This window comes from Ammospiza caudacuta, chromosome 12 (assembly GCF_027887145.1).
Source record: "Ammospiza caudacuta isolate bAmmCau1 chromosome 12, bAmmCau1.pri, whole genome shotgun sequence".
Lineage (NCBI taxonomy): Eukaryota > Metazoa > Chordata > Aves > Passeriformes > Passerellidae > Ammospiza > Ammospiza caudacuta.
Genome location: NC_080604.1, coordinates 12,099,755 through 12,118,231, shown reverse-complemented (window position 1 = coordinate 12,118,231; position 18,477 = coordinate 12,099,755).

Sequence of the window (18,477 nt, the reverse complement as noted above, 5' to 3'; positions counted from 1 at the left end):
CCTAATGAACTATACACCCTCAGTTTAATTCTGCTTGGTCCATCCAGGTTTTCCAGCTCTGGGACAGGGCTGGAGGAAAGCTGGGATGGGGCCTCAAGTGTTGAAGCATTTTGGGAGCACATTGAGGAGAACACAGAACCCTGCATTTGTATGAGTTGTATCCAGGCTGGAGATGGTGCCTTTATGTGAGCATCTGAGAACAAACCAGGCACCAAACATGCAGATTTTGCTATAGGCAGTTCTGGATGCAAAATGACATCCCTGCTGACCAGTGGGTACTAACATCTCATGTTCCCCAGCTCTTATACACTCTCATTTTTCATTTAGGGGATGGAGACCCAGGTAGAATGGAGTTTCTTTAAGCCTAGGGGCATCACAAGTCCCTAAGATCCCAAGCAAGCCATACATTTGTGTAATATCCCCTCTGACAGCTTCTTCTTTTTTTTTTTAAGAGATGCAGTCTTTAATATTGCACCATCGGGTGGAACATCTTTTTTTAAAATCTGCTCACATGCACACATGCACAAAGGATAAAATACAAGTGGGGGAAAAGAAATCACAAAAAGGACTCTATTTATCAAAAAAACAATGGCTCAGTAGTGGCAGTGAAATAGAGATATTGTTACTTAGTGATAATAAGGGAAAAAAGCCATTGTCAAAATGATAAGGCCATTTCTGTTGTCTCCCCAAGTGATAATATCTCTGCTACCACTACTGCCTGAGTATTGTTAGGATATTTCATGGCAAGTGTTAGACAGAATAAGTTATTCACTGAGCCCACAGCAAACTCCAAAGCCTCCAACTTCACCTCCCCCCATATCCCTGTTCACACAACAGCATCTTCTTTAATACCTTTGCAGCAGTGGTTTCTATTCCCCATGGCTTTTCATCTGCTTCTGTTTAAATATAACACTGCTTCCAAGTTGGTTGACAAGATACCTTTCACTGATAAGTAGCCCAACTTTCTCTTGCAATAGGTCATCAAAAAGCCAGACTATCACATCTCAGAAAATGTAGGAAATGCTGGTAAAACTGCCAGTGAAATGAGTTAAGGTAAAGAAAAAAAAAATAAGGAAAAAAAAGTAATAACATTGTAGTAGGAATACAGAAAGCAGCTGGAAATCTCTGGCAGATGTCCTGATGTTCTTGCAGAGTCTACAGATAAAATTTACCTGTCCACTCAGGAGCAGAGGTTGTCCTCTTTGGGGGACTTGACACAAAGGTGCCTTCAGGGGAGTTTCCATTCTCTCATTGCAGCTGGAAAAGAGCCAGACTCATGGCAGCTCCAGCCCCACAGGAGAGCCAATCCCACAGCAGCTCCAGCCCCATAGCAGCTCCAGCCCCATAGCAGCTCCAGCCCCACAGTAGTTCCAGCCCCAGATCCAGCTCCACGGCAACTCCAACGCTACCGGAGCTCCAACCCCACAACAGCTCCAGCCCCATGACAGCTCCAGACCCACAGGAGGAGCTCCAGGCCCACAGGAGGAGCTCCAGGCCCAGGGCAGCTCCAGCCCCAAAGCAGCTCCAGCCCCACAGGAGGAGATCCAGCCCCACAGCACCTCCAGCCCCATGACAGCTCCAGGCCCATCCCCATTCCCACAGGAGGAGCTCCAACCCCAAAGCAGCTCCAGACTCAGGACAGCTCCAGCCCCAGCTCCATCCCCACAGCAGCTCCCTCCCCACAGCAGCTCCAGCCCCAGGGCAGCTCCATCCCCACAGCAGCTCCAGCCCCAGGGCAGCTCCATCCCCACAGCAGCTCCAGCCCCAGGGCAGCTCCAGCCCCAGGGCAGCTCCATCCCCACAGCAGCTCCATCCCCACAGCAGCTCCAGCCCCAGGGCAGCTCCATCCCCACAGCAGCTCCAGCCCCAGGGCAGCTCCAGCCCCACAGCAGCTCCAGCCCCACAGCAGCTCCAGCCCCAGGGCAGCTCCATCCCCACAGCAGCTCCAGCCCCACAGCAGCTCCAGCCCCAGGGCAGCTCCAGCCCCACAGCAGCTCCATCCCCACAGCAGCTCCAGCCCCACAGCAGCTCCAGCCCCACAGCAGCTCCAGGCCCACAGCAGCTCCAGGCCCAGGGCAGCTCCAGCTGCTCCCGTACCAAGCAGCCCTGGACATCAGAGGTTCATCTCGGTGCTGCCCAGCCAGTCAGGACCTCCCTGCGCAATGAGCAGAAAGGGAGTGAAGAGAGGGAGAAAGTCTCGTGCAGGGGACAAATATTCCTCTTTTGTTAAATGTAATTTCCTTTTCTATATATATCATCAACATCACCACCAGCTGATGGAATCCACAGGGGCCCTGCTGCCCACAGCACTGGTTCTGTAGATGCTTTTTTATCTTACAGACCATCAAGCAAAAGAAACAGGGGTTGGCAGGACAGTGCAAGGAAGGTTTAAGCCACCACAGAGGAGCCTCTCTGAGCAGAGGTTGTGCGCTGTCCATGCCAGCCTTGAGAAACTCTGCAGGTCCAGGAGTCACTGCTTCCAAAACCAGGCTTTCCTGCAGCTCATGCAGGAGGGAGGGCAAGCAAACCTAGCCGGGGAAAAATATCCAGGCTAATAAATCTAAAAGCAGCCTCCTCCCCTCCAGGGAACAAGGATCATGATTTTGCACTGGGTCACACATCAATGTCCACACTGTCTGGGGCCAGAAGCCTGTTTTCTGCCTCTGTTCTGGGAGCCAGCATTCTGCCAGGGGCTGTGTCTTGGAATGGGACAGGGAAAATACAGTGTCCTGAGACACACAATTCCTTGTTTAATATGTCATTCCTAAAATCTGGGATGCCACATTGTCCTGGAGACTTCCTTCCAATTCTGGACAAAGGTGTGTTTTCCAGAATTGTCCTGGCAACTGAAGACATGGTATTATGTCTAATTTTTAAGCACACCTTACAGCCAGTCAGTAAGGAAAAATACAAATCTTGGCAGAGAAAATTGCTCAAATTATAAACTCTTGTTGCTCAATATTTAGTAATTCATGGGGGAAAAAAAAAGAAAACCAACAACAACAAACCCACAAAAAAGCAGCAATTCAAACACAGAGCCATCTTCCTCACTTTTCTCTACCTCGGTTGAACATAAGGAAACTGAGTTCCTGGCACACTTTTATGAGTCTCACTTTAAAAAGTCTTTGTTGGAGCTGGATCTTTGCCCTGTCCTCTGCAGAAACATGAGCAGCCCCAGGCAAGTGAAATGCAGATTGTAGGTGGATGGGCAGCGTGCAGCCAGCACTGGGCTGGGACAGGGCAGTTCATCACCCACACAGCACAATGGCTCCAGAGTGAGCCTGTGCCTGCCCACCTGGGCAGAGCCATGACAAATGTTTACAAATTATCTTTGCAAATGCCTTCGCCTCCTTCTTTGGAGACAGCTAGTGATGCTTTCAAAAATAAATGAATAAACAAAAAGATCAGCATCCTGCAAGTTCCCCATGGAAGGTGGCATGGGATTCAGCAGCAGAGGCTGTGGAAGAAACAGCCTGGAGAAGGTTTGGGGATTTTTTCCTTTTTATTTTAAATAAATATTTGAGGCACAGCATGGGAGTTGAGCAGCAGTGTGTAAGTATATCAAACATAGAGAATCCCCAGATTATCCTCTCTGAAGGTATTAGCTGTCTGCAGAAAACAGCCATCTTGAACCCTTGGAATTAGGAAGGGTGCAAAAATATGGAGAAGTATTAAATAAGGTGTGAAACGGCATCAGGAATTAAACAATCCCTAACAAGCCATCTGAATAAACAGGATGAGAAAAAGCAGCATTGCTGCTGATGGCTGGCTCCCTTCTCCAGGCATTCTCTCTACCCCCTTTCTGCACCCTTACCTGCTTTTGGAATCAAGATGGCAGAGTGCTGTGCAACTAATCAGGATGGGGGGCAGCTGCTCTCTTCAAACAATTCCTGAAATTCCTCTTTGAAATCATCCATCTCCTCTTTGTCTCCAGTTTACATCTTCCCAAGGCCTTTAAAAGCCAGGCTGTAACGTGGAGCTTAACAGTTGGCAAACACGGGTTTAAAGTGAGCCTGTACATTTGCAGATTGATCCCAGAATGATCAAAGATAAATAATCTCCCCAGTGCTCCTTTGTACAAACTAATGAAACCTGGGGGGGAGAGGGAGGGAGGCAGTGCAAAGCAGGGTTCCGGTTCCCTGAATTTTTTTGATCACTTGATTGCAATTACTGCAAGAACTTTTCCCACCCATCCCCCTCTTCCTGGCACCCTCATTCCCCTCATCTCCAGTAAATATATGTAGGTAATTAGACCCACTGAATATAACCTGTTGATAGCAGTTCTCATTAGTGCAGCACCCTCTGGTTTGGCTGTCTGAGCCCACCCTTCATGTTCTTCATGGGCAAGGGCACACTGGGCCATGAGAATGGGTCACCTCAAGGAATGGAAAAGGTCCTTGGAAGGTTCATTTCCCTCCCTGGAAAGCTCCTGTCCCAGCTGAGCCTTCCCTTCCCTCTCAGGAGTGAGCTCTGCCACAGCTCAGGGTCTGGAACACTGCTCCTGCCAGACTGGGAAGGGGAAAATTCCTGGCCCAGCCTTTGCTCCCATTTCTCATTCTTGGGCATCTTGATGGGTCTTGGAGCAGGCTGATACTGTTTCACAGGAAACTCTGATTTGGCACAATCCCTGGAAATGAAATAAAACTACAAACTTAATGGTGCTATTAATGCCATCCCTGGGTGGAATAAAATGTCTAAAAAGAACCTTTGGTTATCTTTTTAGCCTGCAGCCCTCCCTGACATCTTTGGGTTACCTATCTTGCTCACAGGGTGCTATAATGAGCATCCTTTCCAGATCAGCCATAAGGGGCACTGAAGGAATCTTCTGAAAGTTCATGCTACTCTCTTAGCTTTGCTAATTCATTAAGCAGAAGGCAGACAGAAATACTGCTTGGAGAACAACAACAGAAGATTACAAATCCCTGAGTTTAAAGCCTTTCCTTTCCAAACTTCTAACGATTTTTCAGTGTTCATAGGCTATGATTAGGCAGATTCTGTGTCCATAGATTTAATGTTTCATACACTGAAAAGCTTTGATTCTGCCTTTTACATGGGGAAGAGACTCAAAAGGAAACAGAGCACTTTTAATTAGCCACAGGGTCTGTTCTCCATGAACATTTGAACCAACACTAGGACCAAACATAGGCAACAGCACAGTATGCTCATTGTCCCTGCAGGCTGCTCCCAACTCCTGCAAAAAAACTGCAGAGCCTGCACTTGCAGAGCTGGGCCAGTCTGAGCTTCACCCGTGAGCTACTGCCAAATGTGCTTGGTAAAATAAAGAATTCATAATGGTACCTCTCCCACCTAAGAAGAAGCAGAAGTGACTTGAAGACTTTGATCCTGTAGTCTCTGACAGCTGTTTAGACTCAACAAATATCCATGGCACTTTGGTCTCTGCTAGATTTGATAGACTTTATCCAAACTTCAGAAATCATCTCTGAATATTGATAGGGAGGTTTTAGTGGAAGCATTCAGCTAAAACAAGCCAGCAGAAGTGAGGGAAAGAAGGGAAAGAAAACATTAGAAAGGGTCATGGCTGGATTTGCTGAACAAATGAGCTCTCTGGTGACTATGAGATCTCATCATATTCCTCTCAATTTTGTTGTAGGAAGCAGTATAAGACAATGAATGACCTTCAAATACAGTGTGGAAATATGCAGGCTGACTCTCAACAAGAAAACCCTCCTAAAAGGGTATAATCAGATTTCCCTACAGGAGATCTTTTTTCTATGCTGCTGTTTAATCTCCCCTACCATATAGCTATCTTTTAAAATAGATCGATCATGCATTTAGGAAAAGAGAAAGAAAAGGGAAAAGGAGGCTGTGTGAGGAGGTTTGTGCCTGTAACATCAGCAGGAGTGGAGCAGGGGGTTGATCAGAGGCAGGGACAGCTGGCCTAGCAATTCCTCCAGCTGTGTGGGACAGGCAAGGCAGGTATGGATATGCAGGCAGGCAATGCACGCAGATCCAGCTGTGAACATCCCAGCCCTGCCCATCTCACTGATGCTGTGCTTGCTGCAGCCACACACGGAGGCTACGGGGACTGGAGGCTGCTCAGGAAGGAGGGACGAGGAAATTCCCTTCCCAAAGCTTTTGCTCTCAAAACCAACAGGGCAAGTGGGACACTGGGAAAGAGGGATCAGCCCTAGCTTGGAGGGAGAGGCTGCGCCCTTAGAATGCAAAGGGGATTTATAAGAAACTGCTCAGCCAGTTCCCATTCACTTCTGATGGGAATTAACTGCTCAGTTTTAAAATGGTTTCAGACCTTCAAGTCAGAGCAGGGGACTCATCCTCACTAAAGAGATATGCAGAAGATTTTTGAAGCTAAATTTACATCTGAGAGAGGTAATTTTTCTCCAGGGTTAAAATGACCGACCCCTTAGAGCAGTTATAACATCAGGTCCTAACCCTGAGTTCTCTTCCCTCATCATGAAATCTTTTACCTGTGTCCCTTCGGGTTAAACTTTCACCCTGATTTTATAAGCAAGGAAGAGTGTGGGCTGGGTCTCTATCACACCTGTTTTATCCACTGCATTCACCCTGACATAAAGACAAAGCCTGAACAATTAAAAATTAAATCCCAGAGTAGTCAGTGCAGGATCCAACACAGATACAATCTAACTTTACTCTCTATGGTTTACTTGGTTTTTTCTTGTTGTCTTCCTGCAAACAGGTCCCTCGGCCTTTTGATTTATACTTTACCATCTGAAATGCATAAAAGATGTGGCACTTTTGCTCCTCCATGAATCTTCCACAGTTTTGTTCAAAATTTTACTCAAGATGACATGACAAATTACTGCCCGAGTCAATTTGTGCTGGAGGAGGGCGTCATTAAAAAACAGAACACTTGTGACACAAAAAAAGAGTAAAGGGAGGGTGGGGGAAACAATGAGCTCACGACCCCTTTGAATATATCACACTCCAAAGGCAGTGCCACCAGGATGAGACTGGCAGCCTAATTACCCACACAGCAGATTGGCTGATTTAGGGGAGAGGGAGAACTCAACAGCTCCTTTGACCCATCCAGTAGGACTGCACTGTCTCTTGTTATCAGTTCTGCACTGTCTCTTGTTATCAGTTTTGGAGAGAGCAGAGGAGCAGAGAGAGGTAGGGTGGCTCACAGCACCACCCAGGGCTGAGCCTCTGCAGCCATCCCATGTCCCATGGCTGTAACTGTGCCCTGCTCCCGCCTCTGGCAGCCCCTCCGTGTTCCCTCACTCTAACCCCAAATTCATGGGCAGCATCTGTTAAATAAAGGCACAGCTATTTTTCTCCAGCTGTTCTCTATGATATTTACTTATATCCTAAGATGGTCTGTGGAAACACAGGCTGATGGGTACGGACCAATTTGTGTGAAATAATGGGAAAAGGACCATTTCTAGTTTAGTGTGTCTTATGTGAAGTGTGAGAAGTCTTGTTTCTCAGCACAAGTCTCGAGTTGGGAAGGAGTAGTCTGTATTGAACATGAATATGTTTTTTCACAATGACTCTCTATAAAAGTCTGATTCTGAGTAGTCATATATTTAAAGGCAGGCACTACATTATGTCATTTGTTGGTATTGCATCCCTTTCTGCTTAAGAACTGGATTGTCTCGGTTTGCAGCACCAAATAAATAAGAAAGGATTAAAATTTTAAGGATTAAATATATTGAACTTTCAAAAGACATGAAGAATTTTCTTTATCAGTAATGTCTTTTTAGTCAATAAAATTATTAATCTGATTGTTTCAATATGGTACCTCCACTCCAAAAGGATGAAGATACATTTTAGGTTTATCTTTGCATTTTTTTAAAAACAAATCTGTTTCTGCTTTATAAACTTGCATTGAAATGCACTTACAAACATTTTATATTTTACAGCCTAGATATACTGTTTAAATTATATATAAATCAATATATAATTGTTATTGCTGTAGAAAAAGTTAAACAAAGTTGCCCTTTGCTGTCACTTTAAAAAAGGAGACATTCATATTTCTAGGATATAAAGTAAACCCCCAAAAGACAAATAACCATCGCTTATGTGTTCTTAATAGACACACGATTCCTGCCATGCACATAAGAAACCATTTGGTTATTGCAGGTACTTCACTGTTTGCATTGTATAAAGAATATTTTGTCTTTGGTGCAGCTCAGAACAGTCAAGTAACAACAGGTAATTTGATATAAAAATAAAATAAAATAAACATATAAATATAAAAATAAACATATAACATGCTCATTTTATTTTCCCAACGAAAAGCAACATGGTAAGCAGTAGTATTATGAGCCATGTTCCTTCTCACAGGTCTTTCAAAGGTGTTGGAAGGAGAGCTTGTTTCTGCAGTGAATGGTGTCCCTGGTGTTTGCCTCTGTATCTTGTTTCAACACTTTCTACAGACAGAAAACTTGTATCCCTGTTGCAGTCCTGGGGACATTTTTCTTAGTAAACAGCGATTTTCACTGCAAATGCCAAGGTATCAGCCGGGATCAAATTCTGAAATGCTTGTGAAAATATCTGATTTCACACATGGCTGCTAGCAAAGTAAATATTAGCTAGGTTACCCACAGTTCTGGGCAGCACTTGGATCTGGTATGTTTGGTCTCTATTGGTCCTACAGGAATTTTACCCTATTTATTTTCTTTACTAGATCCATTGCCACTCTGAAGTGCCTGATGTCATGTTAATTTAGTGTTTCAATTTCTCACCTAGAACGGAATCATTTCAGGACTGACTTTGTAATTTACCTTTCACTTCCTAAGAAAATCTGTCTCAAATGGTGTTTTTGCACACAGATTAGAGCAATTAGAAGATCCTGAGTATTATTTCTGTTTACACTTGGCTTACTGGGAAAAGAAAATGCAGAAGAACACATGGGGTTTAGCACAAGCAAAATCCAGTGATCTTTTAAAATCACTGCACCAGGCTTAACAGATGCACCCTGCCCAGGTGCACCTGGAGTGCTCCTGAATTTACAATACTCAGAATATCTGGCTTAAAAAGTCTATTTTAGGTACAGTGACTACAGGACACAGCTGCTGTGCTAGGAAACATCCCAAGTGCACCTTAATGGGCATGGTCTGCTATGCACCCAGCCTGTGTCCAGGTAAAAGCCAGGTTGGCTCACAGCCAGACCTGCTCCAGGGGTGCTCAATTGCAGCATTTACCCAGCAGCTGCTTCCAAGGAGGCTCCCTGTGGAGGGCCCTGCAAGGGGTGTTGCATCCTAAGCCCACCTGGATCTCCTGTTATCTAAAGGAATTCCCATTAACTCCCTCAGCACACTGCTAATTTTCAGGGATTTCAGGTGGAAAGAGCTTCCTGAGCTGCTGAGTCCCAGAATTCTGTTACTGCCAGCACCACATCATTCAGCCCCACTTTGGCCTCACTGTCCCTTCTGAAGAGGGGTGGTGACACAACATGGTGGATCTAATGATGAGAACGTCTTAATTGCCACCCTAAATTTACCTGTAGGGCACTTGGTACCCTTTTTCCTATCTGAAATATATTTCTAGCACCTGCACATTCCTTTAGTCCAGTCTTGATCCCCATTCTGGTGTTGATCTCTCAGATCTCTTTTACCTCTCCTGCAAGAAAGGAGCAGCTCAGTAAAGAGAATGTGATGGGAAGTCTGGGACTAATAGGGAGAGATTTTACCCTTCCTTCTGTCACAGCTGGGAGAGGCAGGCCCTGGAGGGAGGTGCAGGCTGGAGAAGAGACCCTTCCCAGGGAAACTGGGCAAGCATGGGTGTCAGATCACCCTGGCTCTCTGTGGCTGCTGCTCCAAGGAGGATGTTTGGGATGCAGGGAAGAGTTCTGAGCCTCAAGGCAGTGCCAGGGAACACTAGAACAGCAGCTGAGAGAGGCATCAACTAAACTGGTCCCAGTCTTAGTGAGAGCCACCCAGGCTACTGCAAATCACTGTCAGCAAAAGCCAAGCCCAGATGTGTGAGTCCAGACAGCTGGAGGAAACAGCAGCAATCACAGAGCTGCACAGGGCAGCAGAGCCCTCTGAGAAGGCAGAAAGGAGAAATGAGCTCCTCTTGAAAGCTGGCTTGAGATGAATTTCTGGATGGCACTCGGGTTAGAGCGTTGTCCCCCTTGCATTTGCATCTAACAGCTGGTCTCCACACATACCTTCACTTGACTTGGTCCTTCACCTCCCCAGTTCCCACCTTTCTCCATTTTTAACTGTCTCACAGCTGAATACAGCATGCTTCATGCCCTCCCCCTCTATTATTCCAAACACCCACTTTTCTCTTTAATTCCTTATTTTCCATGAGCAGCAGTTGAGGACACAGATTGTCTGAAAACTGTGATGCCGTATAAACAATACCATAAATAGATTTCTAAAGAACCAACAGGAGCCTGGTACCCCTGAAAGATCAAAAGCACTTTTCTCACTTCTTCACACAGGAAAAAAGAAGCCACCTGCTCTCACATGCCTGAAGCAGTCACTGCTTGATAGGGCTCTTTGCAATGACCTCCCATTCCCTTGCTCCAAAGCTTCCCTTCAAGCCCTTGAGACCTGTGCCATGTCCACACCCTCTCTGCTAACCTGGTGATGAACAGCACTGCCCTCAGCATCTTGGATTTGCATTTACTCCTTTCCCTGCCGTGTCATTGGGGGGGCTGTAATTTTCCAGGGTTGCTTTGTTTTATTATAAGCAATACTCCCCATCTCCCAAACTCCTCCTAGCTTGGTTTATCTATTCCACACACATGCTGCTCTCTAATAACAGTAGTGCAAGCCCAGTAGCAGATTTTGCCATCTTTCAGGAGGTAGCTGATAAATTAGATTGGATGTTCAGTCCCATCATGGAGCAGCAGACCTGCAGGACCCTGGGCACACAGGCACAGTCCCCATTTAACCCTGAGACTTTTAATACCTTCCTCCTTATTTCTGTGTAGCAATTCCTGAGCAGAGTAAGCTGTCCTGTGAAAATGGCCAAAAAACCCAGGTTTGGGAGTTTTGGTTACCCTGAGAAGAGTTTCCCTTTCCAGCGCCCAGTTTCACACATGGGCAAATTGGGCTTCCAGAAAAGACAATCTTTTCAAGGCTTCTCTTAATACAAGAGATGCTTAACAAGTCATCCATTCTTTTCACCTTTAGCTCCTCTCCTGAAAGGAGACACAAATTACAAAGTGCCTGGGGAAAAGGCTGCCCAGGAAGGCTCCTTTTCTTTAGGTTTATACCTGGAGCATCTAAAGAAACTCAACAGAGCTGGGACCCAACCAGGCTGCCAGGAAACAAAAGCACTTGGCAAACACCAGTGCACAGTCCAGGGGATCCCATATGCCTGGGCTCAAATTCATGCCCTGCTCCACAAGTTCAAGGGTATTGAGATCAGATGTTTTGATTGACCTCATTATATATAAAGGGACCATCTGCAAAAGCTCAGATCTGGCTCCAAGCTTCTTCCAAGTCTAGGTTTGGGATTTTGATTTGAACCTCTGCCTAACTCACTCAAACTCTGCCAGGGCACAGTGAAAGCATGGTGCAAGATACCAAGAATCCTGTCTTGGATCCAAGCTGAGCTCAGCTCCTACTCTAAATCCCCAATTCTGGGCAGGCTTTCAGGTGTGCCCAGCATCCTATGGCTCCCCTGCACACCACAGCCTCTCCCTCCTTGCCTGTTTTCCACCTATGTCCCACACTGAGGAGCCTCTCAGAATGCCTATTAATGGAGTATACAAACCTGGAAACCAGTGAGTAGTGATGCATACACAAACTGTCTCTGCTTGCAAAGGTATGTGGCAAGGGATCCCTTCCAAAGCAAATGTGGAAGATCAACAGATTCAGCACACTCCCAGATTCCCTGTAGGTCTCACAGAGGCAAAACATTTCATAAACAGTGAGTAGCTGTGACAAGAGACCTTTTCTCTTTCCTTTATTCCTGAAAAAAGAATTGCATCTTTGAGATCCCATTGACAGCCATTCTCCCTTAACAATCTGCTTGACTCAACACAGGCCATGCTCTTGAGACTTGTTAAGGGAGGGGTGGGAAAGACATCTCCACACTGTTCTCTTCTTTCCTCCTTCCTTTAATCAGAGAAAGAAAACAAGGGGGGGAAAAAAAGGAAAAAATAATAAAAAATAAAGCAAGGACGAGGAGGAGGGGAAGCAATAGCCCCCTCCTCCCCAGTCCTTGGCTTTCTCCCCTATCTTCCTGGCTGTCAGATGCTCTGACATTCCTTGCACGTAAGTGTTTTGCTTCAAAAGTTAGAGGAGAGGGAGAAAGAGAAACTGCATTGCACAGTCCCTGTTGATAAGGTTCAAAGCAGACAGAGATGCCTCAGAAGCACATGTGGTCTCTCCCTCTCTCCCTGCTACAGGAGAAAAAAGAAGAGCTAAATTCCATGGCAGACTTTGCTTCCTCCTGCTGCTGTTATCTTCCCTTGCACACAGGCTGGAGGTAGGGGAAAAGATAGAAAATGTCCTGTTTACCTTGCAATTTCTCTCCACCCCCAGCCCCCTTTGAAATGTCATCTTTAAGCTGCTTTTTCAGACCCAATTTTTAATGGCATTTGTAAAATGAAAGAAAAATTACGGACATGTTTATCTGCCAAGCTGTTTTTTCCCCCCCACCTCCTCTCATTGTTTTACAATTTTCCAGAAGTTAGGAAGTATGAGAAGTTAAGAAGGACGAGCCCAGCTGAGGTTAGTCAAGAAAAATCCTGTCAAAAATACCATACTGTTATTATTTCCCCAACTTTGTCATTATCTGACTTTCCCCTTCCCCTACCCATTGATAAATCCCTCTCATTTTTCCTCCCTGCTTAGCATTGGAGAGGAAACACTACAGAGTTACCACCACAGCACTTACTTGGGGAACCCAGCCAAGAGTGCTCTGGCCTAGCAAAACCATCACAGCCATCTGTCTGCTTGTTGTGCTGGAGGAGAAACAAGCACATGCATTTGCTAAAAAGAATGAAACCCAAAAGCCATGGAAGTCAGAAAGTGGCCACCAGGATCAGCAATCACAGAGAATATTAACATAGAGTTTCAGTCACTCCACTGGGATTTCAGATGAGCCTGGTGAACTAAAATCTCTCTCCTTATTGCCTTCAAAGGGGAATTAAAATAGCTAAGAGCCTGGAAGAGGGAAGCCAGTAAAAGTTAAAGAGCTCATCAGGCTGCCCTCTCACTTCCCATCTGTGTAACAGTAGCATCAATCTGCTCAAGGTGGAAGATCCCCTTCCAGGGCACCTTAGCACAGCCCCAGCTGCCATGGGGGTTAATTTTTGCTTTCTGGTTGAGGTGGTTGGGGCTCAGATGTGGGGTGGGTACCTTGGGGTCCACAGGTGAGCTCCATCAGCTCCTGCCCCTGTCTGGAGCCTCCTCCCTCACAGCTGAGGTCTGTACAGAGCTTAGAGCTGGTCTTTATAACCCTGATCAAGAAGAACCCAGCCTGCACCTCCTTCTCCTGCAGGAATAAGGCTTTGACTGGCTCATCCCACTGTGACTGATGAGGGCAAAGGTTTCATCTCTCTTGGAGCTGCTCCTCAGGAGACAACCTCTAAATTTGCATCCTGCACGAGTCCTTTCATGCTCTGGGCTGGGTTAGCTCTGCACCCATCAGAGAAGAGGTGGCTGGAGGTAGGAATGGTGCCTGGAGAGGGCTGGACATGAGGAGACAGGAAGGGATTTATCCTGCAGTGAGTATCTGTATATTTATCTTTCTCTCCTGTTGTTGCATCAACTGCCTGAGATAAGTTAGCAACTCAGCAGCAGCATTTGAGGAGCACACAAAATGGTTTTGTCAAAATATGAATGATAAGAAAAGCCCTTGGTGTTATCAGTGTTTACTAGGGAAAGCTGGCACGGGAGGAAAAAAACCCTGACTACCTCAGGATGTTAACTACATCCAGATTGTCGCTAAGTTAACAATTTATACCAGACATTAAAAATTCTTTTTCCCATACAGCGAGGAATTCGGGCTATACATGGAGAATATTTCCATGCACAGCCATGCAGTCACTCCAGGAGGGCACTGGAGGCTGCAGGCTGTTTTCAGCCTGTTGCAGAGCAAGGGAGGGAGGATTTTTTACTGAAAATAATAAAACATCCCTGCTACTGGTAGCTGGACTTGGTGTCAGTACACTGAAAAACTCTTATGTCCTTTCCTGGGTGTTTTCCTGCCAAATGAGAAGAAACTTGGAAAACTCTGAAAAGTGAAGACCCCGTCCAGCTTCTACTTGGTCTGACTGTCCAAAGGCAGAAGAGCTCTGCTCATTTAAAAATAAGAGGTGTTGATGCTATTGAGCTCTCTTCATCCTTCTGATGAAGAGCGTCACATGTACTGGTTGACATTTAATGCTTCCCTATCCCAGACTGTCCTGGAGATACTGCTGAGGGATTATTTCACATTGAAAGCTGCTTCATAATTCTTAATGGAAAATCTTTGCAGGGGAAAGCACTGACCACTCTTCCCAACTGGCCAGCTGAAGCTTCATGAAGATATCTGGCCCCTATCCATGACCATACATTTGTCCAGCTTGGCTGGGAAGATTTATCTGACATCTGAACAATGAATTCCTAGTCTGAGGATCAATATCCTCAGTTGAGACCTTCAAAAACAGCCCAGGAGTGAGACAGGAGAGCAGAGTGCTCTGGTGTTTCTTTGTTGTCCCTATCCTGTGAACAGTCCTTACTGTGGGTGAGCATTTAACTGCGCCTGGTTCAGTCCCTGTGTCAGAAAACATCCTCTTTACTTCATCATCCTCTCTTCCTCATCGCACAGCACACCTTGTTTCCCAGTTCACAATCACTCTGCAGTGCTAAGGAACTTCTCTGTAAATTACAGTCATCAAGAAACAGAGTGCATAAGTTGTTTGCCCATGAAGGTAAGACACAGTGGGGAAAGGGACTGGTCTGTGCTAGGGATGGCTCTGTGCAGCCTGTGGTGACATTTCTGCATTGCAGTGAGGACATTTCACAGCCAGAAGAGCAATACTCCAAAGCAGCAGGGCCCTTGCTTGGAAAGTGAGTCTGAAATAATTTCATAGCTGCCTCCATCACTTCCTTTTTCAGCTCACAGGCACAAGAGTGCAGATGCAAACTTCAGCCTGCTAATGGAGCAGTTTGGGAACACCTATACAAGCTGCAATTCAGGACCTCGTTCCCCAAGTGCACATTTCAGACTCTGTTGCTGTAAAAGAATCATTTGGACCAGAAAACAACTTACTGCAGAATAATAAAAGCAGGAGACTTGGACTTTATAATCTGTTCTGAAGAATGTGAGTTCACTTACCACACAGTGAAGCAGCAATAAAGTTCCCAGTAGGTAAGAGCAGACCCATGCTGGTTACCACTGTACATCACGGCCAGCCTCACCCAGCCTGTCTTGCCTCAGGGCATGAGATCAGCTTGTTCTGCAAGTCACCTGCACTAGAGGCAAAAAAATCCCCTAAATTTCTTGCCCATAACATCTGAAGCAAACATTTCAAAGTTCAACATCTAGTCTGTTTTCAATTTTTCCTTCAAATACCAGAAGTGAATGCACCACATTATGGACTAATCGCCTGTCAAATTTAATTTCTTAAGATGAGGTTGCTTTAGAGCCAAGTGAATGAAAAGGAAAAAATACCCTGTCCAAACCTACTAAATTGTTATTTTTATGCTTGTATAGTTACCTGAAAATTGGAGCTTTTCTTTAATCTTTTGGTTTAACTGCATGGCAAACACATTGCTGTCAGTCTAGGGCATTATATGCAGAATTTGATCTTCCAGTAGGTCTTTATATTTAAATTGTAATGAAATTAATTTCATTAAAGTAGCACAAGGTCCAGTAAGGGGCAGAGTCCTTTTTTGTACTTATTACTGGAGATCAAACACACACCTTCATTTTCTCTTACTTGAAGTGTCTGCACTACCTGTTGGGACAAGGCCTCTCACATCATCTGTGTTGTGGCCCATCTGAGGGTCTCAGATTTATAAAAGTTTATTAATGCTCTTCAGCCCTAGGAAGGGGCCTCACCTCACCAGCACACACATGCTGTCTGCCATGGGATGATAGCCACTGCTGGCACAGAGAAAACTGGGCCCTTTCGGTGGGATTTTGGTGCAAACATAAATCCAGGCTCTCATCCCTCACCCTCCTGGAGGATAAATCTCAAATTCTGACAGGAGGTTATGGTCTGATGCAAGTTCATTCACATGGGGAAAAAAATCTCAGAGAAGCCTCAGGGTGCAAACTTTTGGTGAGAATACCTTGTACTTCAGCTGCTAAAACAGCAAAAGTTTGGGTTTGAGCATCCCTGAGTGCCTTGACCCCAAAACTGTAAAAGGGAGGACAAGGATGGGGGAAAGGATAGCAGAGCCATTGAGGATCTGGGTGGCAGAAAAGGAGCCTAAAACCATGCAAGGAAATTGATAGAAACAGGGCAGCAGTAACAGCAGAGGCTCACAGTAAAGATGATAACCCTACTGCTGTCAGTAGCTAGGATATGACACCTGTGGAGGCAATCTAAAATTTTCAACTCTCCCAATTAACCAGGTAGGCTGTGTGCTTCTTTTTATTATTTTTTTATTATTATTTTTGGGAGCTCCTTAAGAAAACACAAAGCTAGAAAATTACTTGAGTGGAAACATCACTATCAAAAAGAAAGTTACTTTGGACAAATGCCAAAAAAGAGAGGCAAACAAAAATTAAGACTGTCTGTGAACCAGTGGAAAACCTTTTGAAGTAACTATAATCATTCTTGATGTATTATCAGAGAGACCAAGTCCAGCTCTGATCTGCTGGTGTTTTTCATCTGCAGTTTCCAGCATGCTTTATAGCCTGCCTCTGCCTCCTTTCTTATAGGAAAGCAGAAGAGAAATTTGTTATGGCTGAGTGCCTCGGGTCACACAGCCAGCCAGTGACTGGCAGAGATGCCAAGCCTGCTGCCTCCCAGAAGCAGTCTAATTTATTGATTTTCCTCATGTGGGTGTAGACCGTTGCTAATGAGAAGAAAGATGGGTGTACAAAAATGATTCCCAGCTCCTGCCACCTACCAGAAATATCCAACCCATTTTGTCAATGGCTGATTTTCCCCTAAGTCTCTCTCATTTCCACCTTGCTTACCCTGGTTGGCTCAATCCTCTCTCCTCAGCAGTGATTTCACTGCCCTACTTTGTGCTGAGGTTAATATCAGCCCTTCCTGTATCTAGAGGTTGAAATATTTATTGGGTAACGGTGTTTCTGAAATGATAAGAAAACTTGTAAAATACACAGTTATTTGTGGAAACTATCATCAGCAAACAAGTTACCAGGCAAGAGTTTCCAATTTCTAGTTAAGCCATGTCGAAAGAAAAACATGGCCTGAAAGAAAGGCTTGAGGAAATTTTCCCAAACTTCTTCCAACTTTTTAAGTGATAACACAGTAGTTTTACAGCACACACATAAACCCATGCACAGTGAGATAAAAGTTTTGCTCTCACATTGGCATACCAGAGCAAATGGCTGGGAATTCTTCTGAAGTCTCTTGCTAAACCCACATTTTTCTTGGTTCAGGTTGGTTTTGTGTGGAGTTCATCAGCACAGGGCGACTGAAGGAGGCGAGCATTACTGGCCTCTCCTCCAATGCTGAAAATTCCCTTCTCAGAGGGAAAATTCCCAAATTCCCTTCTCAGAGCCTCCAAAGAGGCTTCAAAAATGACTGAAGCGGGTTTGGCAGTAGGCCCTGGTAAAGGGGAGAGTGGTGCCCATTAATTTCCATGTTCATTCAGGTCTCCACCTTTGTGGCCAGTATAGTTTTCACGTGGATGGATTGGTGCTGGTGCCTGGGGCTTTGAGCAGCTCAGTGGCAGGATTTGAGAGGGAAGGGCAGCGAGTGATGGTGAAACGTGGCGTGTCCACAAATAAATGTGACTATTTCCCTCCCCCTGCTCTCTGCCTTTTCTATTTCAATACACACAAGCCCTGATGTTAATAGAGCTGACTTCAGAGAGGCAGCAATCACAGCAAGCATGAAGGTCTGGCTATTAGCCTGGAAATAAGATGAACAAATAGCCTTGGGAAACTGCTTGCCTGCTATCTCTCCAAGCACAGCCCCTTGCTTCTCTGGGAATTGGTGCACCTCCTACAGATTGGTTACACCACTAAACTTGTTTTTCCTCTCTGACCCATGTCTGTCCCAGTCTCTGTGGCTCTGCAGTGCTCTTCAGGGGCCTGATGTCCAGGGCAGACCTCAGACACATCCTGAATCCCCATCCAGAGCCAACCTGGTGCTTCCCCCATCCCTGCACCACACTGAAGAAGGAAACCAGGGCCACAGGCTGTGCAGGAGCCACAATTTCTCTGTAGGTCTCACTGTAGGAGATACCTGTCCCTCCTGATGTGAACACATCCAGAGCCTGGTTCCTCTTGGCTGGGTGCCTCTGCAGGCTTAGAGCCAGACTCTGGGAAACATGAGATAATGGGCACTTGGGTGGAATTTGTGCTGGCTGCATCCAGCCCATTTAATGTGTCCTCAGAAACTCTATTTTTTTCAGAAGAAAAGCAGAAAACGAGGGA